At 37.5% G+C, this 26,651-nt stretch overlaps 1 pseudogene across 1 annotated transcript; it reads right to left on the minus strand.

Moving 5' to 3' along the window:
* Positions 1-1,543: 1,543 nt before the first annotated feature.
* On the minus strand, positions 1,544-26,651 carry LOC149540693 (xyloglucan endotransglucosylase/hydrolase protein 4-like; annotated as a pseudogene). The gene is made up of 2 exons (XR_016356429.1): positions 25,686-26,651; positions 1,544-2,159 (listed from the first exon to the last, which is right to left on the minus strand). The product of XR_016356429.1 is annotated as a xyloglucan endotransglucosylase/hydrolase protein 4-like (transcript).

The raw sequence follows: 26,651 nt of genomic DNA on the forward strand, positions 1-26,651 counted from the left end.
AGGTGATGGTCATAGAGGTGAAGTACTGGGATGTCCCATGAGGTCCCCCATCCTAGTACTACTCTAGCTCGAGCACACTCAACTATAGAGTTTCCTCCATGGTTAAACCCGCTCTACTTGCAACCCCATTTGCAAAACCTTCACCAAGTTATGGAAAATATCCCCTAATTATCAATTAATGAGCTTAAGGGGCTTTCTAATGAAAGGTTCATCAGGCACAACACTTGGTGATGGTTTTGCAAATAGGGTTGCAAGCACAGTGGGTTTAACCATGGAGGAAACTCTGTCGTTAAGCGCGCTCGAGTTGGAGTAGTATTGAGATGGGTGACCTTTGGGAAGTCTCGGTGCTTCACCTTTGTGAGCGTTACCTAGATCCAACGAGTGATATAAGTAATAGGAGGTCTTCCACCCTTCTCCTCAACAACTCAAAACTGATCCAAAATCATACTAAGGTATAGCAACTTAAAAATTAATGAAAGAACTAGCATGAGGGGTGTGAGAGCAAGCTTTGGGAGTCTAAGTGGAAAAATCATATTTGGTTGAAATTCTCTTTCCAAGGGACTCTCACCATGGAATTCCTCTCTCCTTAAGATTTCCACCACATCGATCCTCCTAAGCCCAAATTCCACCACCCTCCAAGGCACTCAAATCTGGTCTAAGGCATGAATCCAACATCAAGAGAGAAAATGGAACAAGAAATTGTAAAAGAAAGATTGAAATAGGATACGTTTTGGTTGTCATTTCAAGGAAATCTCGTGGGTGGTAGAAATCCTCTAAGCAGAGGATTCCTACTACATTAATCCCTCTCGAACCAAAATTTCTTCCTTTTTATTTTGTGCCATAATTGACTCCAACCAAGTGTTGGAGGTGAAGAATGATGAGTTGAGATTAAGTTGATTGATAAGAAGGAAAGTGTTGGAATTGTTGGAGGGGAAGAAAATTTAGGCTTAGTGGAAATCCTCTAGCCAAAGGATTCTCACCATGCATATCCTCTTTGTAGAGGATTCTCGCTACATTAATCCTCCCGGCAATTTGGAGTTTCCCCTTTCCTTTTAATATTATTTTCCTCGTGCAAGGTGAAAGACAAATCATTGAAAAGTTAAAAGAAAGTGATTTGGACACCAAATGAACGAAATTGGAATGAAATGTTTTTGTCATACCTGGTGGAGATCCTCTGACCAGAGGATTCCCACTGTGGAAATCCACTCTCTAGAGGATTCCCACCCAAGAAGTTGATCCTTCAAGTTTTCTAAAATAAGGAAGACATTAGTCATTTGTTTGTAGTCCAAGTTGGAAATTCAAAAAAGTAATATGTTGTAAAAACCCTCTCCCTGGTTATAGCTTAGATAAACATTAATTCAATCAATTTTCTCACTAATCAAATGTTTGGCATTTCGACAAACACTTGCCAGACGAGTATGTTGTCACTATATATGTTGTTTTGAATGTATTTGTTTTTTTGTTTTTGGTACATATGACTTCTTTGCAAAATTAACTACATTTAATGTAAATGTTGAATCTAAATACCAAACTGGACAATAGATGCCAAAGTTGAACTGTGCTAATTTATTAAGTCGCTATGAATTGGAAATTACATAGAACCTGATTTTTAACCAAGCAATCCTCCAGAATCACACTGCAAGCTGAATCGATCTTCACCCTCCCTTTCTCAGTAAAACAATGCACTAAGGTACTGATCACAGGGCCTAAGAAATGAATACAAGTCTCCAATTGAACAACGCAGACCTCCCAGATTGTAACCATGGATCTCCAATGTTAAGCGCAGGTACTGGTAAATGATTGCATGTCACACAAACCTAGCTGCAGGCCCTTAATTCCCACATGCAGCCTGTCTATGCTAAATCACAGCTACAACAGATTGAATGCAGGCCCTTAAAAGGTTGATAGCAGATGATAAGCAATCTTCCTGTGTTGAACACAGGCCCTCTTTATGCAAATATCTGGCCCTCGGGATGAATGACATCTCTGAAATGAAGATTGCAGACCCTGCTTGAATGTCTGCTGATGCAAACAAAGTCCAATCGCTGCCCCAGGAAATGTGGACGGCAGCCTAAACATGCGCAATAATTTCCCAGGTAAAAATGCAGGTCGTATGGATTGTTTACAGCAGCAAATGCCTCCACACTTCAATTAGATCCCTTCAACAATGAACACTTGTCAGAAACAATCTAAACAAAAGGAAAGTTATGGCAATTAACTATACCTCAGCGGATAAATGATTTCTTCCAAAGCAACAGGGATACAAAGATGGAAGACTTAATAGCTCCAAACCCTTATACCTCAGCAAGGGCATTAAAAATCAATAACTTGAGAAATGTCACCAAGACAACAAAAACAAATAAGATAATTGGATGCCTTTCTCATCAAATCAGCTCATATTTATAGTCCCCATAGGCACAAAGTTTTCCAAATGCAACTTCATTTAAGAAACTTCACCAACACAACATCATTTTATAACATTATTATAATAAAGTGTTATTATAATAATGAAACTTTAATGAAATAATTAATAAATAAGAACCTGCACAAAAAGTCCCATCCAATGCAAGTGACGGCCAACTGCCAGTGCCACCATCTGCACTGCCAAATATGGCAACTGCCTAAATTTAAATTACTAAAAATAGTAAGTCCATAACTAAAACCCCCAAATCATCCTGTCAGCTCACAAGGGTTGCTATAATGAACTGACTCAATCCACTGCGAGAGCTTACCAAAAATGGGGACATTACATATGCCAAGTCGACCCTCTAATTGGGCCAATTAGATTAATGGAATTCATTTATTTTTGGGCTAGGTAGGCCCTAACCAGGTCAGCTCCTCCTTGATTGTCTTTGGCACCTATAAAAGGGGGATATCTCAAGCATTTTAATTTTTAACACTAAATCAAATCAAAATCCCCCTCTGATCTGCAGTGGTGAATCAACCCCAGTTTGACTGCAAATTTGGCCTTAATGAGTAGCATTTTTATTCCTAAATTGCCAATGAATTGAAGCCCCAATTGGTTTACTAATTTGCCAACCACATTTCTTTTCTTATGGCTGCATTCTTGACAGGAGTCACCTGACTCTTACTTTCCCGATTCTGATCAGAGCATGGGCTAATGTCTCATCATCTTTGGGGATGGAACATTGTGAATAGTCAAATTTGGGCACGTTCTTTATTACAAAGAAATGGACAGGGTTTCTTCTGAGGTGTCATTAGGGTCCATGTCTTCTTTTCATTGCAACATTGCATTTCGGTTTTGAAGACAATCATGAGCCCAAGGTTCAATGTCGAACCCAGAGCTCTAATACCATATATAATGACCTAAATTCCTATCCTTTAATTGACTTCTATTATCATACAAGAATGAGCAAATTACATGTTCATAAGAAAGGGAATTGACTGTTATAACAGACTAACTGTTTCTCGAAAATATCATAACTAACAAATGCCAAGAGAAATTGAAAACTAATTGTTACGAACATGATATAGAAGATCATTAACTACTTGATACACTTAAATATCTTTTCAATTACTGAAAGGAAAGTAATGCAATAGCAACAAAATCAATTATACATATAATTTGAATTTAGATGCACATGGAAAGGAATAAGATGCTTGTTAACCCCATTAGGCTATGAATGAAATCTTGATCTGTCTTATGCAAGTTTGGGAATTGGTGGAGAGAAGCATTGAAAGAGGCTTAACCACCCAACCACGGACCTAGTGTATCCCCTCTCACTCTCAACTAAGAATGGCCCTACCCTGCACAAGAAAGCACATAGGAACACCATCACGCCTTGTCACCTGAGCATCCTATTGTTAGAGTGTCAACTACTCCATTGGCTAGACCTTGGATACCCTCCTAACAATCTATCTATCCGACCAGGGGTTATTCTGACCTCTAGTGATTACAGCAGCATCAATTACCACTAAACCTACCCTAGCTAGGGATTTACATGGACGTTGTGTGCCCAATCACCCACTGTTTGACTTGACAAACAAGACATTCCTCAATGTACCACCATGAGCTAACTAACTTGTAGTTTTCTAGACTTAGATTTACTTTTCTTCTTTATATTATTATTGACATGATTCTTAATTTTGCAAGACATTCCCACACAGTCCATAGTTCCATGATTTACACCTTTTATCTCAGCCTTACTCGGTTTTCCTTGATGATCATTGGTGTACCCATCCAACATTCGTGGTACTTACAGATTTATATTTTATAGAACAAGTCTCCCGCACTCCTTAAGGGGGATTATTAAATGAGATTATGATTGTATTCCTCGATTCAAATCATGATTAACTTGCTAGAAGCTACACTGCTGAGAGGTAAGCCTTCCAGTCTCAGAGACATATGGATACTTAATGTCCCCGTACTTGCAGCTTCTCCCAACTAATCAATACAAAAAGATTTATTGAACAAAGCCATGTATATTACAGCAGGCTTTGGCTCTCACAGGGCTGTTCGGATTTTATATCAGAATTGGTTATGCGATTTCACGTCATGCTATAGCAAATCTTTCATGAGAAATAGACATTTATAATTTAAAAACATTTGCAGGCTGGTTAACTTGAGAAATAGACATTTATAATTTAAAAACATTTGCAGGCTGGTTAACTATCTTTCAAATAAACCAAACATGATATAAATTAAAAGCATTATGAGCAATTTGAGATGCAACCTAATGAGAATGAGACACTGAATATATGATGCAAATGCTCCAACTGTGAACTGCTATAGCGAAGGCCACTCAGAAATGCAATACCAATAAAATGATGTATGGTCTCTTGATATTTCTCAGTAATTGTCACTAAGGTGATATCGTATTGACAAGGCAATATTTGTAGAATGATGTGTCGTAAATGCAAGAATACTCACTCAGAAGAAACCTATGAATGGTTGCGAACGGGCACTCTTATAGAATGAGACTCAATTACTTGAAAATATGAGCCCAAAAAAGAGTTACGTACATGGAAAGAAGGTGCAAGGTGGTGAATAGGAGTTCCAATTTTGAATTAAAATGCAAGGCCAAAATAATGAGTAAAAAGAATGCAGTCATTGGGCTCTAAATAATAATTCATTGTCATAAGTTAAAAATAATAAATTAATTCCCATGTTTTACTATAATGATACCTATTTTATTTACATATATTTGTATGTGCTACACACACACACACATAAGTACATATACATAATATTCCAAATATACATATTTTTATGCATGTGTTGTTTTATAAGTATATGTATACATATATGTCATAATTGAATATACGCATACATACATATACATGTATGTGACATGTAGAGATGTACGTAAGTACCATGGGTACCATTATACTAGAACATGTTTGACATACAAGAAGGATTTGAGATCAACTCATTTTCGCAAAGGTAACATTTATTCTTATTTTCTTTATAGCACTAGTGAATATTCATATATCTTATTAAGCTTGTTGACCTAGTTAGCTCATGGTGGTCACTTGACATATGTCTACTTTGTGTGAGGCCTCACCCGACCATCATAGCATAGATGATATATTTACATTTTGGTACTTCTAACTCGATGTTTTGAGACTATATGGTTATGTATCTTAATATATGCATTTTGATAATCCGCACTTGTGTATTAGGACCTAATTGATATGGTCTGATGATTCAATTTGATGTTCTCAATATTTCATTTATTTTGATAGAAACTGAATTGTAGAAATGCTTGAAATAATAATTGTAATGTTTTAGTGAGAATTAGTGTTAAAGGATAGATTATGATATTTTAATATTGCAATATTCATGTGCTATTGTAGTAGGACAGGTGAATTGGAAATGATGGAAAACACAAACCTAATGTTGGATGTGATAATGATTTAATTGCACTTATTTATATATTGCTTATCTGATTTTCTTGGACTATTGATGCTCGAGTTTAGTATGCAGGAAATGAACCATGGAATTAAACAAGGAATTAGGGCTCAAACCCATGTAAACACAACATAGCCAAGGGCAAATTTGTGGAAAGATTCGAACCTCGTTGTAATGTGTTTTATTTCATAAATGTGAATTGTATGTGTATATTAGTTTTGAATTCATGTATAGTTAGAGACAAGTCGCCATAAATGTAATGTGTTGTTTTTATGTATCACTTGACACTTGTGTTGTCCATGTGGTGATGACTTGTCATTTAGGGTTTTGGGCAAGAGTAACTTAACCTAAACCTAATCCTCATTTTAATATTTTATACTTAAGGAAACCCACTTGGGAGAGTGTTAGGATGGGTCACCATCATGTGCATTTCGGATTTAAACTTGATAAGGATTTTAGAGGGCCCAAATGTGGTCCCAAAGTGCTATTTTGGTGAAAATAAGTCACTCACATGATAGTATAACATATTAAGGGTCTAAATATAACCTTTAGTGGGCCTAGATGACTTTGGAGACCCTCCAAACAAGTCACTTTCAAAGCATTTCGGAATTAGGAATGTCACATGACTTCTTCCACACCCTCTTAGATGGTCAAGGATGTATTTTTAGAAGAAGAAAATGATGTAAGAAAGGGAGGCTTCTTGTTAGGGCCATTTTTAGCTAGTGAGAAAATAGAGGCCTTTTTAGAGAGCTTGGGAGAAATTAGTGAGTTGTCTACCCACTCTCTAACTTTAGAGACACTTAGGGTTTGGAGACTTGGAGGGAAGGAAAAGGGAGCTCTTCTTCAACTTTAATGGCCATTTGCATAGGATCAGGGTTGGTGCTTCTTGCCCATGTAGTTATTTTTCTTGAAAACTTGCATAATGGTTGTTGGTGTAAATATGTATTTATTATTTACACTTTACTTAAGTTTACTTAGGTTAATGCATTATTTTATTATATTGCATTATTTTATCATTTATTTAGGTGAGACACTTAGGAGTTTACGTACTCTCATGAGTTGTCATGTTGACAACACTGGAGTAAGCAACTCTAATTCAGCACATGGTGTCTACAACACTGGAGTTTGCATCATTAACTGAGTTGTCATGTAGACAACATAGTTATTCGCACTCCTAATTTAGCACATGGTACTACAACATTATTTTGCATGCTACACCATAGTAGGCTTATCCTCAGATCATCGCACTTACTCCTGTGCTTAATGGAGGATAATCCATATCTAGTGGACATGTCCCTGGTTGTATGACTTATCACGTTGTTGACTTCTATGCATTCTAGAAGCTTTCCAAAGGCCTTTATATATAGGCACTCCTAGTGTACTTTCAATCAATATTGAATGAATATATCGTCATTCTGATCATACTCTCTTTGGTCTATTGTTGTGCTTGTGTTTGAGTTCCTTGGTCTTGGGTGAATTTTGCCCTAAGGCAAATTCTTACAATGGTGTTGTATTCATGAGTATGAAGGAGTGTGAGTTCATATTGTAAGTAGATTGCATTGTGTTGTGTTGTGATGTACATGAGGATTGGTTGCATTGTTTTCTTGCCTCTTGTTTACTTTGTTTTTGGATATGAGTGTTGTTTATGGTTGTAAGGACTTCACTCACCCTTTGGGAAGGGAAGAGAAGTCCACGGTGAAGGGCTTAGTTGGGCTTGACAATGGAGTTGAGAACCTTGGAATATGGGCTCCATTGTATGCCATATTCATTCATATCTTGCTTTGGGAGTGATAAGAGAACTGTGGTGGAGAGAGGAAGTTTATGGAGTATGGGCTCCAAGAAATCTATAGTTGATGGTGTTGACATGAAGGTCAATTTGTCTATTAGTGACTTAACACTTAGTCAATTGGTTTCATAGTGTCTACCAAGCATCTGAGATAGATTGCAGTGCTTGTCGAGTTCTACAACGCCTACCAAGCTTCAGAGGCAAAGCACAATGTTACTCAAGTGTAGCAGAGTCTATTGAGCTTTCCAGTGTAAGTGATGAAGATCTTAGAGTTAACCGAGCTTTGTAGTGTTAACCAAGTATGTCAGTGTCTACCAAGCTCGTAGTGTTAACAAATTGAATTAAGTGTTGACCAAGTCATGTAGTGTCAACCAAGTAATTCAATAACTACAAAGTTTCTCAGTGTTCACTGAGTCATACAATGTTGATCGAGTTCCTTCTACTCGAAGTGATTAGTATGGACCGAGCTTCAATGTCAACCAAGTGCCAGAGTTTGTCGAGTGTTAACAGTGTTTGTAGAGTGTCAAAACATCACCGAGTTGACTTTAGAACTCGAGTTACAACAATGGGCCAACTTAGTGAATTATGATGAATTTGGTATTGTAGCCAACTCCAGAAGGTAATTAATTGGATTGATATATATGTAATACATTGTATCAAATCCAAATGGTAATAAGCAGAATGTATGAGAACAAGTAAGAAGCAGATGAGTGCAGATTGAAGAAGGCTACAAGCAGTATAAGGAATAGCAGAGACTTATCTATTACAGTCAAGTGATCGTTGTAATTCAAGGAATCTCATTCGGCAAATCAGAGTTGCAGATCAGAGATCAATCACTGGTTCATCCTAACAGGTGCATCAGTCAAATCCTCTAACAAGGTGGACTTAACAATCTTACTCCAAATCTCCTAACAGAGTGCATACTTCATTGTATGTTTTTAAATCCTTTAACAAGGTGCACCTAAGAGTCCTTATTGCTCCTAACAGGGCAGATCACCAGAAGTGGTCAATTGTAAACCTTAACCGGCCAATTTTATATTGCAATCATAAAGCTTGTGGGTATCATCCCCACCCCAGTTTTACCTTCGATTTTGGAAGGTTTCTTGGTTACCATATCTTGTGTCAAAGTGTTATAAATGTTTTATGGCTTTCGTTCTTTCATGCATGCAACTAGATCAGATTATGTGGTGATGGTTTAATTGGTGAATTAAGTTTAAAGTTTTATTGGTTCTTGATTCAACCCTCCCCTCTTAGTCACCCAGTCTATATTACATTTCCAACAGATGGTAGTGTGTTTGGGAATTTATTGTGAAGAGGATGATTGTGAAAGCCCTGAAAGGGCATGGAAATTGTTGATTGAGAAAGCCCCGAAAAGGCATGGAAATTGCTGATTGTGAAAGCCCAAAAAGGACATGGAAATTATTTATTACAGATATTGTTTGAAATGTAAAAGAGATTCATCTCAAACAAGTTAGCCTATTGCTTTTGATATTCAAGGAATGGACATGCATATGTTGTATCAAACTCATTTTGAATCATGAAATAACATAAGAAAATGCATTTCAAAGTTGTCCATATTTAAGAAATTTCATATCAAGTACCATCATAGGTAGGAAGAATTGATCTATTAGTTCATACTTGATCTTACTCTCATATGCACTACATGTATTAAATTTATTGATCAAGTGAATTTGTTAGATTTATCAATCTAGATATATACATTAGCAGGTTAGAATAACATCACACTAACAAAATTCACATCTCCATAGTTGAATAGAGAAGGTAAACTAAGTGGGAAAACATACCTTAAGAAAACATGAATAAACAAGTTGTAGATGAAATTTCTCTCTATGGAAAATGTATGGGGAGGGACAAATAATCCCATCCCGAATTACAGACCAATATAATAATCATAAAGGTATATTCTTTAGCATCTTCATCTACTAAATAAGTCCACTAAATAATAATAGACCAATCACCTATTAAATAATAACATTGCCAAGTTCAAAAAAAAGAGGGCTACTTCCTAAATGCCCCGTGACTAAGACTTGTGTAAAGAAGTCACACTAAAAAACAATCAAAATATCACCATACTTGTCCCTTCACCACCTCGGTCCACGCATTTCTCCTTTCTTCTTCATGCCATGCGCCCACCCAAACCTAAGGTCTGACGTGGATTGAGAAAGGAGATCAAAAAGGTAAAAGGGAGGCCTTGTCATGTAACAACCCCTTGCTACGCATTGGCCAAGATGCCCCACCTTTTCCCACTTTCCCATTTACCAAGGTGTTGTATGGGGGAAATACACATGATTATGTTTAGCAAAAAATAGCATTTCAAAAAAAGTGCCCACCTAACCCAACTTGTCCACGCCTCTCCACATCACTCAAGTGTGTCATGTTTTCAAGATAGGCACCAAGCTATAAAGGAGAAGGTACGTAGGGAGAGTGGTCAGGGGACAACAACCTCACTACATCTCCATGTCATTTTGCTCAGGCCCCATAAAAGAAAAACCACCACCTTAGTATAAAAGACGAAAGGCATAAAGGAAATAGTGTTTAGGAAGTGATGCCTAGGGATTTAGGGAGTAGGGGCAAGGGGGCCCACGTGGGGCAAAGAGGTAAAAGCTTAAGATAGTTAGTAGTTAGGATTAGTATTTAACATTATTCATTAGTTATAAAGTCATCATTTAGAGGGTAGTTTATTAATAGGAATTTAGGGAATTATTAAAGCAAACAAGTATAAGTTAATTAGTAGTGATTAGTCTAATAGTTAGTATATTATAAATGGATTACTTAGTAAATAGGTTGTTAATAGTAAGTTAGTAGGATTAGTGTGTAGCAAATAGTGGATATAGAAATAAATAATTAGGATAGTTACTAGTATCTTAACTGATATAAATCAATAGTAGTAATTGATATAACTAGTGCAATTATTAGTTGTTGCTTTATATATCAAAGTAAGGTGGTCATTCGTATCAACTGGCATTTAGAGGTTAATTAGATAATGGTTGTATGGCATTACAAGTATAGTGTAGGTGTGACTTGTAATAACCCGTCATTATCATATATATATATATATAGGTGTGACTTGTAATAACCCGTCATTATCATATATATATATATATATATATATATAAAGAATAATTGGAGTTTGGTTGGTTGTTAAAAGGGTATAGACAAATGATATTAGATTATGATGTATATAATTAATATTCATTGTGGGTATATAATATAGTATGTAGCATGTATGTAAAATAACGCATAGATTGCAGTTATGTATAAAGAGAGTTGATGCAAAATACATATTAAGTAGTTAGAAAATTAGTAGATTAGTAATCGTGGGAAGTTGTTAGTTAGTATCAACTTTGGGTTAGTTTATCGTTAACAAAACTACAATAAGGTTTAATATGGGATGGCTCATAAATTTAATTATTATCACTTCATTATCACCATTGATGTTAAGTATAATTGTGAGAGTATTGTGGTTAGTGTATGTGTTAGATGTTTCAAGGCAATATGTTGTATACATTAATATTAGTTACTGATGTAGACAACATTCAAACATGAAGCGAATGACAATGTAATATATATATATATATGCTATATTTTACAAGGAGGCAAACAAGTACATGTTGAATAATAATTGTAATCGAGTATGAGCAATGTAATGAAAACAAAAGAAAACATAGTAGTTATTTGATGTGATCTAATACGTAAAAGGATATAGATTTAGGAGATAATATCGAATGAAATCAAATGGTATTGAAGCAAACATGAATGCAACCGTGAACCTACGTTAATTAGGACTTCACAAGCCATTCTTATAAACGTGATCTATATATATCACAAGGATAGAACCCTAAATATATGTAATAGGATTCCTCGTTAGTATTATTTATGTTGTGATACTAGAGCATCGAATGAAACAAATCATCTGACTTCGTCACCAAGCTAGAATCAAACAATTAATCAACTATATCCTAAAGGTACTCGAAACATAATTATTTAACCTGTGTTACCTAAGGCCTAGTTAGGATGTTAAAGAAACATGTTACTGATAAGAGTATTAGCCTATGATAAACAACCAAATTAAGAGATCACTTTCAATCAGTGATTTAAACATGTAACCACACATACCACCTATTGAACATAACTGTTATTCGAAAATGCTGAATAGATATATTTTGATCATGTAACTCTGCGCTAGCTTAGTTGTAACATGCATATGTCGATATGTGATTTCAAAAAAAAAATTAGTTGTGTTTTGCCCTAAGATTTTGGCCATGACACTTTGTCCTAGCTTGCGTTCCCTGACCATGGTGGTTCAGATTCATAACTGTTAACTTTGGTAGTAGGATGGTGCTCTCGTACCCGATTCCCTCTCTGCCAATGCTTCCCCTCATCACTGCACTACTTGCAAGAAGAATTAGCATGGCGAAAGCATACTTCTACATCGATCGACTGAAATTAGTTATCATAACTAATAACCAAGTTAACTGCAATAGCAGGTAATTTAACTAGCATCTTCCTCCTCACATGAAACATAAAAATCAACAAATATTCCCATCCATATGAACTTCAGATTTGAGTAATTGATTTAACTAACTACTTGAAATATCAACGGTTAAAAGATTTTTTCAAAATCAGCAAAATAGGGGATGTAACAACTATCTTGAGGCATATTGAAATCACCCCTTGTTGTAATAGGTCTTTTACTTCACACCCTTGAGGATCATCTTTTGCAACAAAAACTTGTAGTTCTTCATTCTAAGCATTTCCAAATGATGATATTCACTTTCTATCGCTTCTCTTCCTTAAATGTATTCCACAGATTACTTGATTTTCTTTCGAATAAATTCCTCATGAGATATAATAAAGGAAAGTTTATCCTCACTAGACTACCTTGAGTTATTAGCTCACCCATACTACCCTTTGTAGCTTGTTTTCTTCTTCCTCGGATGAGGATGCAATATACTCATCTTTTGGCATCCAAATTGGGTGTTGAATGCCATCCTCATTTCCTTCCTTTGATGACTCCTCATAACACCCCATTTGAAACTTGACTAGGCTGATGGTACCTTGGCATGATGGACAATTTGATTTTCAGACTACACCAATGATTGGCACCAAGTATTTCCTTCATGTTTGTTTCTTTCCAAACTTGGTGCCTCCTTGACCTTTTCCATGTGTACATGAAATTATGATTCTGACCTCAGCAATATCAGGGGTTTGTGCACATTTCATAAAGAAATTCTTCATCGCAATGCTAATTCCATCCTCAAGGTAAATACCAAACAATGCATCTCCTCATGCTCAGTGGTGCCATGTATTTTACACTGCCTTGGTGATAAAAAGTTGTTTAAACCATGTGGATGTAGCCAAATGTTCAAATCAAACCAAGTTGGAAGAATATCAACTCAACGATTGCAAGAAAATTTCCCATCCATTGAGAGACCTTTTTCTTTTTGGATTTTCAATTTTTTCACATTTTTTTGGATTTTTCACCTATAAAGAGATCTACCATATCTTAATATAACTTTGAAATGCTCGTACTTGTTGGTAGTTACACGAATAAACTTTGTTGATGCCCTTGCATCATTTTTTGTTGATGTGAGTTTTGTGACCACTTCAACATGCAAAATCAAATACTTAGTATTCCAAATAAAACATCCTTAGTATTGATGCAGGAACATCCAGTGGTGTAAGGGCAATCCTATATCACCCAAAAATATTCTGTGTTAGTTTCTGTTTAATGTGTTTTCATTTCTAGATACCCATTTGGGTCAAATAAAGGTTCCAACTCTCATAGTTCCACAATTGGTTTTTTGGGTTAGATTTTTTGAGCACCTTGGGATGCGTGCCAATGCATAAAATAGGTGATTTTGTAATTGGGCCATAATTATGATGAGTTAGAGGGTGTAAGTTGAAGGGATGATTATAATTGTAATTTAAAGCACTCCAGAAAAATAATCAAGTCAAAAGGCTTTATGGTTTGAAAGTTATTGCAATTTTAAGTTGCCTGAAGACCTCCTAAGAGCACTTCAAAGTCAAATTTGAGGCACTAAACGGCCTCGTATGGGCCCAACAAATGGGGGACGAGAAAAGCTCATCTATAAGCCTATAAAGCGCTCGGAGAGCTTTCTAGAAATGTAAATGGTTCGTCAATCGGAGTCTCAAATCAAAAGTTATGCCTCCCAGAAGCTGGACTACCATTTCTGGATTCTTCTAATTTTACACCAACTTCTAACATGATTTCTAGAACCTTCTATTTTGGCAGTGGATGCCAAATGGCATATTCTAAAATGTATTCCTAACCCTAAACTCTGGCATTGTAAAGGCAGTTCTTGGTGGAGTTTGAGAGAGGGTACTGTGAGGAGGATTTTCTCCTAAATCAGACCATTGTAAGCCCGTAGGGCATGTCTTTGAGTCTATTTTCATTGTATTGAATGTAGTAGCATATCACTCCTAATAATAATATTTCCCTTTCCATGTTGCATCCATTTCAGTTGTGGATTGTGCCCTTATCAAGTGGTATCAGAGTAGGTTTTCCTCAGAATGTAGACAAAGCGCTAATTGTGAGGCAATTTGCACCAGGACTGTGTGGGTGTGGATTTGATACAAGAAGATGCCTCCACAAAGGGAGTGGGGTGGAAGAGCCAAAGGTGTTACTCCTGAGGTTGGAGCCCTCTAGAGACAAGTCTAGGCATTGCAGGAGGAGATCCACAGAGGGATGAATGTTGCTGTAGGTGACGAAAGTGAGGAAGAAAATGAAGAAGGAAATATTGGGCAGGAAGGGGAAGGAGACGGAGAAGTCCTAAATCAGGCGGAGAAGCTTTTTAGGGCCATTTCCAAGCTTGGAAAAAGACCTAAAATTGATGTCGACATGTTTTCGAGAAATCTAAACCTAGATGAGTTGATCGAGTGGATCAATGAGCTGGAGGAATATTTTGAGTATGAGGATATCACGGACCCTGATAGGGTTAAGTTTGCGAAGGCCAAAATGAAAGGCCATGCCAAAATCTAGTGGCAAGAGATTCAGTTGGAAAGAAATAGAAGAGGAAAGGAGAAAATCACAAGATGGGATCGCATGGTGGACAAACTAAAGAAACAGTTCATTCCTATTGATTACAAGCTTGATTTGTTCAAGAAGATGCAAGGGTTAAAACAAGCGGGAAAATCTATCCAGGAATACACAGAAGAATTTTACCGAGTCCTTATTAGGGGGGGGCATGCAGAAGTAAACAAGGAGAAGGTTTCCCGTTACCTTAGTGGGTTAAGACCCAGCATTCAGGAGGAGTTAAGTCTGGTTAGAATGAATAGCATTGAAGAGGCATACCAATTTGCCTTGCGAGTTGAGGAGAAGCTAAACAAAAAGTTTGATGGAAGGCAAAGAGGGCGCAGTCAAGGAGGAAGGGGCGGTGGTAGGTCATTTGGAGGCTGAAATGAGAACCAAAGGAAAAATGAAGATGTGGGTACTAGCTGAAACCAGAGGAACGAGGGTTTCAGCCGCTCTCGTGATCAAAACTTTGGAGATTAAAGAGGAAGAGGTAGAGGACGTGGACAAGGTTTAGGAAGAGGAGGCTTCCGTAATACCTATTTTCATTGCAATGAAGAAGGTCATCGTGACTTCAAATGCCCTCAACGCCAAGGAAGGATAGATAGGAGAGTTGATGGTCAAGCAAGGGTTGCTCATGTAGATGATGATGCACAGTCATCGCATTTAGAGGATGCAGAAAGAGGAGAGGTTCTAGTTAATGAAAGGGTCTTACTAAGCGGTGAGACTGAACCTAGACAAAGGAGGAGTTTGTTTTGTACTAGGTGCAAATGTGAGGGTAAATGTTGTGATGTGATTGTTGATGGTGGAAGCACTGACAACTTGGTGTCAAAGGAGATGGTCTCAAAGCTAAAGCTAAAGAGGGAGAAACACCCCAAACCCTATCAGATTGCTTGGGTGCAGGATGATCATAAGGTCCTGGTTAATGAGCAATGTTTGGTAAAGTTCAAGATTGGGAGTTACCATGACGAGGTTCTCTATGACATCATTCCAATGGATGTCTGCCATTTATTGTTGGGAAGGCCATAGCAGTTTGATAGGCATGTTGTACATGATGGTCATGCAAATACATACTCTTTGACAAAGGATGGAGTTCGCCACAAATTGAAGCCTTTGATAAAGGAGGGAGAAAAGGTATGCAGTACTGCTAGGGTATGTCTTGTTGATGGAAGAAAACTTCTAGATGGCATGAAACATCAGCGTATGTGTTATGCTTTGATTCCTAGAAAAGACAAGGAAGGTGGTAGTGAAATTCCACTTGAAGTTTTAGGTCTATTAAGTGAATATGGAGATGTCATCTCTGATAATGTTCCAGAAGGGTGGCCACCAACAAGGCAAATCAATCATCAAATAGATTTAGTCCTTGGAGCTAGTTTGCCTAACAAGGCTGCTCATAGGATGACTCCTACTAGGACTGAGGAGCTAAATAGACAAGTTCAAGAGCTGTTGAGGAAAGCTTTAATTCAAGAGAGCCTAAGTCCATGTGCACTACCTACAGTGCCGGCACCAAAGAAGGGTGGAGAGTGGATAATGTGTACAAACTCTCGGGCTATAAATAGAATAACCATCAAGTACCGGTTTCCTTTGCCAAGAATGGATGATCTTATGGACTGCTTGAGTGGAGCTCAGTGCTTCACAAAGATAGATCTCAAGAGTGGCTATCACCAGTTACAGATACGAGAGGGAGATGAGAGGAAGATTGCATTCAAGACCAAGGAGGGTCTATATGAGTGGTTAGTCATGCCCTTTGGACTGACCAATTCACCAAGCACCTTTATGTGGTTTATGAATGAGGTACTAAAGAAATTTTTCGAAAAATTTGTTATTGTCTATTTGGATGATATTTTGATTTTTAGTAAATCATTGGATGAACATTTATTGCACATTCGTAGTGTCCTTGAAAGGTTGAGAGAAGAGAAACTATTGATTAATTTGAAGAAGTGTAGCTTTGTCAAAAGGGAGTTAGTCTATTTGGGGTTTGTTGTATCAGCTAAAGGTCTCAAAATGGACCCTGAGAAGGTGAAGGTCATCTTGGAATGGCCTACTCCAAGGTCTGCTACTGAGGTGAGGTCATTTCATGGTCTAGCTAGTTTTTGCAGGAAGTTCATTACAAATTTCAGTAGCATATGTGCACCCCTAACTGAAACAATGAGGGGGGATAGAAAAGAGTTCAAGTGGACTACAGGCAAGGAGTTTTGAATTGTTGAAGAAGAAGGTGACAGAGCAACTTGTGTTGGCACTTCCTGATTCCAACAAGGTATTCCAGGTGGATTGCGATGCTAGTGGCAATGCTATTGGGGTTGTGTTGAGCTAAGAAGGTAAACCTATTGCCTATTTTAGTGAAAAATTGAATGATGCAAAGAAGTACTCTGATTATGCTCGGGAATTCTATGCAATAGTTTAGGCCTTAAAGAAATGGAGGCATTATTTGTTGCCAAAAGAATTTGTTTTGTATACTGATCACCAGGCATTGCAGTACCTAAATAGCCAAGGTAAATTGAATTAGAGACATGTGAAATGGGTAGAGTTCATGCAAAGCGATACAGTTGTATTGAAACATAGAAGTGGAAGGTCTAATAGGGTTGCAAATGCATTAAGTAGGAGACAGTTGTTGCTGACAGTAATGCAGGTTGAAATGGTTGGGTTTGATGAACTCAAGAATATGTACCCTGAGGATCCTAATTTTGCAGAGGCATGGAAGGCTTGTAAAGAACCTGTTACTCTAGAGAGGACCACGTGGCTAGATTACCTAATTCAGGATGGTATGTTGTTCAAGGGAAGTCAATTGTGTATTCCAAGGAGTTCTATGAGGGAGAACCTAATCAAGGAGAAACACAGTGGAGGGATGGCAGGACATTTTGGTCGAGATAAGACCATTGCCATTATTAGAGAACATTATTTTTGGCCTCAATTGTCACAGGATGTGAAGAAGTTTGTGCAGAGTTGTCAAGTATATCAATCAACCAAAGGATTTAGTCACAATACTGGACTCTATCAGCCATTGCCTGTTCCATCGAAGCCTTGGGAGGACATAAGTATGGATTTTGTTCTTGGATTGCCAAGGACACAAAGGGCTAATGGCTCAGTATTTGTGGCGGTTGATAGGTTTTCCAAGATGGCACATTTCATTTCATGCCACAAGACTCATGATGCAGTACATATTGCAGATTTGTTTTTCAAAGAGGTGGTGAGGCTACATGGTCTCTCAAACAGTATTGTTTCTGACAAAGATACTAAATTTGTGGGGTATTTCTGGAGGACTTTATGGAAGAAGTTGAAGACAGAATTGAAGTTCAGTTTTGCACACCATCCGCAGATTGATGGACAAACAGAAATAGTGAATAGAAGTTTGGGCAATTTGCCGAGGTGTTTAGTAGGAGATAAGCCCAAGGGATGGGATTTGATTCTACCACAAGCAGAATTTGCTTACAATAATTCTGTGAACAAAAGTACTGGTAGATAACCATTCCAAATTACGTATGGGAGTAGTCCAAGGACTGCACCAGAGTTGAGGAAGATGGAGCAAGGGGAGAGGACAAGTGTTGAGGCAGAAGAATTTGCTGAACATGTCAAGAACCTACATGAGGAGGTATATGCACATATTACTAAGATGAACCAACAGTATAAGGCTAGGGCAGATCAAAAGAGGAGACATAAGGAGTTCCAAGTTGGGGATTTGGTTATGGTATACTTGAGGAAGGAATGATTTCCAGTGGGTAACCTACAACAAGCTGAAGATGAAGAAATTTGGCCCCTGCAAAATTTTGAAAAAGCATGATTCAGGAAATGCATGAGGTGGAATTGCTAAATGGGATCCACATTTCTCCTATTTTTAATGTTGCAGACTTAACAGAATATCATGATGATGGTGCGGATGAGGAGTTGATGCTAGATCCATATCCAATTCCTACTTCTAAGAAGGAAGAGACAGAAGAAATTCTGGATAGTTGTGTAGGCCGGAGTACCAGAAACAGGCAGTATGAAGAATACCTAGTGAACTGAAAAGGACAACCAGTAGAAGATTCAACCTAGATATCCGCAACAAAGGTTGCCCATTTGGGTTTTCCTCTACCAGCTATAAAGTGACAGGGTCACTTTTCAATCTACCCTGGGTGTCTAATGTAGGAGCATCCAGTGGTGTAAGGGCAATCCTGTATCACCCAAAAATATGCTTAGTGTTAGTTTCTATTTAATGTGTTTTCATTTTTGGATACCCATTTGGGTCAAATAAAAGTTCCAACTCTCATAGTTTCACTATTGGTTTCCTAGGTTAGAGTTTTTGAGCACATTGGGATATGTGCCAATGCAAAAAATAGGTGATTTTGTAATTGCGTTATAATTATGACGAGTTAGAGGGGTGTAAGTTGGAGGGATGATTATAATTGTAATTTAAAGCACTCCAAAAAAAAATCAGGTCAAAAGGCTTTACGATTTGAAAGCTATTGCAGTTTTAAGTTGCCTGGAGACCTCCTAAGAGCACTTCAAAGTCAGATTTGAGGCACTAAATGGCCTCGTACAGGCCCAAAAAATGGAGGACGAGCAAAGCTGGTCCATAGGCCTATATAGCACTTGGAGAGCTTTCCAAAAATGTAAATGGTTTGTCAATCGGAGTCCCAAATCAAAAGTTATGCCTCCTAGAAGTTGGACTACCATTTTTGAATTCTTCTAATTTTACACCAACTTCTGACGTGATTTCTAGAACCTTCTATTTTGGCGCTGGATGCCAAATGGAATATTCTAAAATGTATTCCTAACCCTAAACCTAATTGGGGTTTATTTATGAACATTTCTGGCATTGTAAAGGCAGTTCTTGGTGGAGTTTGAGAGAGGGTACTGTGAGGACGATTTTCTCCTAAATCAGACCATTGTAAGCCCGTAGGGCATGTCTTTGAGTCTATTTTCATTGTATTGAATATAGTAGCATATCACTTCTGATAATAATATTTCCCTTTTCCTGTTGTATCCATTTCAGTTGTGGATTGTGCCCTCATCAAGTATTCCAAATGAGACATCCTTAGTGATCCAAATGAAACACTAAATCTCCAACTCTCTCTTGAATTTGAAAGCTCATATGCTAAACAATTTATATAGATTGTCTAATCAAATGAGAGTTCTCCAAGGGTCCTTATTGTGGACTTAACTCAAATGTAATGATGTGATATGTTGGTATCATAGAGGGACTTTCATTGTTCATTCAACGGATATCAACTTTAACCACTTCCAACCAAAAAAGTACAAAGAGGATAAGGGTTTCGAAACTCTAATATATATGTGAGAATGCGAGAAAATATTGATAATGGGGTGAGCTTCTAACTAATCCTTTCTTTGCCAAATCAACGATTCAAAGGGAGGTGTTATCTTCTAAGGATGCGAGAATGGTTTTCACATCGTCAATACTCATTTATATACCGTATGAAGGCGCTATCCAAATGAACTTTTCCAATTGAAGTTAGATGTATGCAATTAGACCCGAACTGACCTTGCCCTATTTCTTACAATCAATAAACTGGCTCAACCACTAATCCCCATTCACCAATATCTTTCATTCATCTACGTCTACTCAACTTGAAATAAAATCCTGCTCTAGTGAGGAAATGTAGAAACCATGCTATACTCCAAAATGATACAAGTAATCGACCATGAAAAACAACAATGAATTATGAACAATTCCGACACTATTATTGCAACAATCGCTCCAAGTCCCACCTCCTTTACAGAGGATTCAAGTTGACCTTATATAGAAGCTCCAAGTACAATGAGTGGCCAAGATTAATCCCCCAAAGCCCTAATTAGTGTTTCCTCAACTACCACTAATAAATTATTAAATGTTAATCTAATTACATTAAAGCACCACCTTGTGGACCAATAAGAAAATTGCATTGCTTTTGAGGACTAGTGAGAAAATGGGGTAGGTAAAAGCTTATGGAAAAAGGCAACAATAAGTGGTAGAAACCATGCAATACTCCAAAATGATACAGGTAATCCACCATGAAAAACAACAATGAATTATGAACAATTCTGGCACTATTATTGCAGCAATCTCTCCAAGTCTCTCCTTTACAAAGGATTCAAGTTGGCCTTATATAGAAGCCCCAAGTACAATGAGTGGCCAAGATCAGGGACCAAGATTAATCCCCCAAGGCCCTACTTAGTGTTTCCTCAACTACCACTAATAATTATTAAATGTTAATCCAATTACATGAAAGCACCACCTTGTGGACCAAAAAGAAAATTGCATTGCTTTTGAGGACTAGTGAGAAAATGGGGTAGGTAGAAGCTTATGGAAAAAGGCAACAATAAGTGGGCCAATGGTAAAATGCTACGTGGGCTTAAAACAAATCTTCTTTTAGAAAATAACTTCCTTTGACCTCTCCCTTTGGGAAAACTCAATGATTCTAGACATAATATTGTTGAGCTCTTCTACTAGGACACTTGGCATGATCTAACTGATTGAAGGTGAATGAGCACCACGTCAGCATGCTTATCTTATAGACTTTATCAGCCCCTTGGAAAGGAGAACATATCTCTTGATACTCAACATTACCAAGTCCTTGAACAAATTTCATCTTCATAAAGTCTTTTTTATCTTTTGAAGATCTTCTCTTTGGAACCGTCTCATTGACATGACATAAACTCACACTTGTACTTGAAATCTTGATGTCTTCTTGATGTTCCGACCTTGGCCTTGCACTTCTAGAAGTAATGTAGCTAAATCGATCTAACTGAACTTGGTTTTTTTTTAAATTCAAGTTTGTAATGACTTCTATCTGACTTGTGGACTTGACAACAATGGTGTACTTGTTCTTCAAATTCCATTTTGATCATCTTGTACTTGGGCTTGGACTTGCATTTGTATCTTCACTTGATCTTCTCAATATGGATGTTGGACTTCTTCATGGTTGATCTTAAAATCCTTGTTGCCTTTGTCTTGCTTGAAAATCTCACCATAGCCCTTCAACATTCTTGACCATCTCCAACTCTAACTTCAAACTCGAACCTTGTCTTCCACACTCAACCCTATTTTACCTTGCAAAACAACAGCATTTTGTTAGATATTTGCATTTTACATTTTATTTCAAATCAAAAAGAGGTTAGTATTTATGAAATCAGAGCCTTCGGTGAAGATATTCAATGAATTCAAAATGCAAGGCTTCTATCTGATTTAATCCAAAATAAATGAAGACTTCAAACTTAATTTGTCTTCATTCAGTCCCTTGTCTAAAGGGCATACCCAGCCCCCTACCTTTTCATATTGCCTAAAGAAAATACATTCACCGTGCTGTTTATGACCCAATTCTGAGTTTGCAGCCTGAATCTGGAACTAATTCGATCTCAGCCTGATTTATTTCCAGAATTTGAATTTTCTATATATATCTGCCATTCGAACCTTTAGCCTTGGTTTCTTATGATGACATCTGGACTTGTTCCAATGACTGACCTTGACTTTCAATGTTGTCCAAGTCTGAAGTTGATCTGTTGCTCAATGGAAATGACAGAGATTGGCCAAGAGCACTTAGAATTTTTAGAAATCTGGGTTGTGTTGGGCAAGCACCAAGGGTGAAAGTCATAAATCAACACAAAGTTGGACCAAATGCATGGTGTGATTTTTGGAAATGACAAGGAGATTGGGCAAGAGCACTTAAAATTTTTGGAAATCTTGGTTAAGTTGGGCAGGAGCCACATGGTGAAAATCAGAAATCTGAATGGTATGGGACAAGTTACATGGAGCCAATTTTGGAATTGACATGGCACTTGGGCAAAGGCAGAATAAGATTTTTGATAATCCATGCTAAGTTGGGTGAAATCAATGATGTATTTCAGAAATACACCCCTAGTTGGGCGAAATCAATGATGCCCCGGGCGGAAATCAGGCCATAGTTGGGCCAAAACACATAGGTCATTTTCAGAATTCCATGGGAAGTTGGGCCAAGTACATTGCATTTTCGAGAATCTCCATATGATTGGGCAAAAACTACTTCACACTTCTGGAAATTTCATGTGTGTTGGGCAAAGACATGATGACTTTCGGAAATTAGATGAGACTTGGGCAAGTGCAAGCTCTTTTTTCGAAAATCTTCATGAAGTTGGGCAACATCACTGAGTGTTTTCTGGAAATTGCAAGAGGATCGGGCTGAAAGCATTGCATTTTGCAGGTCATCAATTCATTAGGATTTTCGGAATTCATGCCATCATTGGGCAAAAAATAATGTATTTTCCCTTTTTCTTGCCTTTGTTAAACTTGGTCTTTGCCACTCGAATTCATAATGCATTGTTATTTGTTTGTCAGTCCTTGAACTCGAATTGAATCATTTCTCCAAAAATTGGTTTAGTATAATTCATCTCCAATCCTCACCTATCATCCTAAACTCCATGGTTCTCATTTGATCATTCCAACTTCACCCATCCCTTGTTCTTTCACTTCAACCTAACCAAATTCATTGCTCGTGATAATGCTTGGATCAATGTCAAGATAGAATTGGAATTTGCCAAGCCCTCTCGGGCTTGACCCAATTTACCTCTTTGCCTATGTTTTATGAATTGCCCATTCATTTGATCATTGATCAATCTCAACTTCATTTTTTGTCTAAGATTTCAACTTGATGATCGAACTTGAATACTCCCTACTACCTCAAAACCTAGGCTATCCAAGACTTGGACTTCTGAAATGTTGTCAATCTACTCTTAAACTGGCACCTACTAACTACCAAAAGCAAAAGGAAGGGTCCCCATTTGCAATGGAGCAATGATGTGAAAAGTTCACAACAGATAACACGGAGAATAGAAGTACAAGAAACAAACAATACTTTGAATATTTGATAAAACAGTTTGGAAGACCTATTTTAGACTCATCTTGGTTGTCAAAAGTTGAAGTTAAATACCTTGGCTTTCCTCTTGAGAAGTGACAGGGTGACTTTTCCTTTTCTACCATGGATGTCTAATGCAGGCTAGATACATGACAATGAAATTGTATTTGAAAATTCAAATTCCCTTTTCTTGTGCATTAAAAATTGAATGAAAAATAATCTAAGATTAGTAAACAAGTAATGGTGTTGCTCAGTAATGTATGGGAGAGGGGAGGGAGCTTTTAATAATTTTGTTTCCGGATGCCTTCTAGAAGGTGCATAACAATTTTGGGAGGGGCTGCAATTTTCTTTTTCTGACTTTTTTTTTTCAGAAGAGGGAGTTGGGGTAGCATTTTTGGGGTAGACGTTTCTTGCAGAAACTTTTGAGAAGCCAGTAAATCCTGCTATAAACACCATTGTTGCAGGTCACTAGAGACCAAATCAGATAGAAATGTTATAAAGTGACGACAGTGGGCTCTCTATTTTGTAATACAGATTTGCTTTGAGTTTCAATCAGAATCTGGGAAGTTGTGCATCAATTTGCTGGGTAGCAGCCCATTGCACCAAAATGTCAATCTGGTCTTTGCAACTTTATTTGAAATTCAAGTATTTGATGCAGGAGCATCTTGGGTGTAAAAGCAATCTTGCATCACCCAAAAATATTTTCTTTTCAATCTTTTCTATTTTAATAAAAACTAGTAGACAGGGTGGTTACTATTTATGGGAACTTGCTATTTTTAGTAAGTCTCTCATACGAGCTCGGAATGTTCTCATTTTCTACATGAAGGTTCATTTTAGACTTATCAACCTACCATAAAAATCTCATTGCTCCAACTTAAGTATCGGAGAAGTTATTGCAGATTTTCAATGGAAAAATTTGCAGAAAAATCTTCAAGCTCACCGTTGGAGGCCTTAAAGTGTCTGAATGAGGTCCGAAAACTCGACGGAAGGGCTCTTATGTTGTATTAAGGTTGTAGATCACAAGCTGGCGTTTCCGAAAAATGGTTATAATAGCCAATCGAAGCAACGGTTTGAGAGTTATGACCTTCCGAAGTTGGGCTATCCGAAATTTCTAAAATAATTTATCAAAGATGTATTTAGCCGACTCTATATGTATTGTTAGGGTCTGTCAGCCCTAGATATTAAGTTTGAGCATCTAAAACCTTCCAAGCGGCATAAAATTGCCTATTTAAGAAAGATCCAAACATTGTCTAGGACAGCTCTGAGTGGTAGTTTGCAGCTTGGTCTTGCATATTAATGTAATGAAGGCGCCCATGTGGGTTAGCATATTGTACTTGTGAATGCTGTAATTCTGCATTTAAGGCGCAAATAAGAAGTCCATATTTTATTCTCTCATTTGCTGTTATTTCTTTGTTTCCGTTATGTGTTTATGGTATTAAGAGGAACACCCTTCATCAATATTACAAGCATTCTTTGAAATATTTCAAAGAAGAAATAAGGCACCCCAATTCCATTAGCTCCATGGAAAAAAATGCAAAACTTTTCAGTAGCACATTATATTTCCAGAGTCCATGATAGTGGTTGAGTGTACTCATGAATGTAACAGTTGTGATTTTTATCATCAATGTCTTAGATCATACTCCATGATCCATCCACCAAATTTTTCCCAATTCTGATGATTGATTAACTAAAACATCGTTACATTCTCCATTACTAATAAGCAACTAAAAAGTAACCTGAAAACTAAAAGTACTGGCAAAGCAACTAGGTTGCAGACAGCGTGGTCTAAAATATTTTGCCGGAGAAGCAAATAATTACAAATAAAGAGTAGGTGAACAGATCTTCCATTTTAACGTCCAAATAGCATTTTTACAAAGAACATTACAATAATCATATAGATTCAAGCAAGCACAATAAGTATCAATGAAATGTGTTACAGAAACAGGACATAATAAAACTCAATTCATTTACATAAGAAATACAAGGAAACCAACAATATTAAGGGGAGATCATTAACACCAGGCTACACGATGATACAATTTCCTCTTGGTTTTTAAAAATGGAAAAACTATCAATTTTCACTTATGAACAGGAGAGGTCACTGGATCTAGAAAGAAAAGTGAACAACGAATAGATCTTCAAAAGAAATAAAACTTCATAGGAAATTACCAAATAGAAGAAAGCTGGAAGTAACAAGTTGGGAGAGCTAATTCCTAGTCTCAAAGAAATCTTAGGGATAAGACAAGGATAGCCGCAGAGAGATTATTAGGGCACAACAATTATACTTCTGAATCAACAGGAATGTGGACATCCCTGTATCTGCAAACGTATGGAGCATGATGCCCAAAATAATGCCCTGCCCACCTGCCTTCATCAATGTAGCTTGCATTCCACACAGAGGCATACAAAAACATGGTTTTGGAAGGAAACCTCTCTCCTTTCTTGGCTACATCACTCCTCACAATCTTCCCATCAATCAACCATTCAATTCTTTCAGGTCCCCATCTGATAGAATACTCGTGGAAGTCGGCAGAGCAATCAAATCCAAGCTGATGAATCTGTTCCCTGTTGCCAGTGCCCTCTGTGTAAAAATTGGTTTGTATAATTCCCTTGTCCTTGCCTAGAAATTCAAAGTCAATCTCATCTTGGCTCTTGTCTCCCTCGAGGGATGATAGATAAAAACTGCAGTTAAGTCCACTGGTGTCTCCATCTGGGCACTTAATTCTTGAACTGAAACTGCCGTATCTGTATTTCCTCAATGTTCTCCATCTTGCTCCTCCCCTCTCATCAAATGTGATGGCAATTTCATCTTCCTCGGGCTTGTGAAGGCAGACCTCAGGGGTGTAATCCACTGCAATCTCTCTCAGCCTCATTGTTTCATAAACCAATGAAGAAGCTTTGGCCAGGGCAAAATCTTGAGATGGGCAGCTACCCAGATGGGTGTTCTCTGCATTCTCATATATCTTGCATTGGGAAGCTGATGAATCTGCTGATGCAGCCATGGCTAAAGGTGAAGGAATTGAAATGAAAAATGACAAAATCAACCAACAATGCAATGCGCTCAAAACATTGATCTCGCCATGCCCCGTCGTCTGCATTATATAGAGATGTGTTGACCATATCTAAAGCTGGACA

Source organism: Cupressus sempervirens, chromosome 9 (assembly GCF_028749045.1).
Source record: "Cupressus sempervirens isolate cs-2001-9-10 chromosome 9, ASM2874904v1, whole genome shotgun sequence".
Taxonomy (NCBI): domain Eukaryota; kingdom Viridiplantae; phylum Streptophyta; class Pinopsida; order Cupressales; family Cupressaceae; genus Cupressus; species Cupressus sempervirens.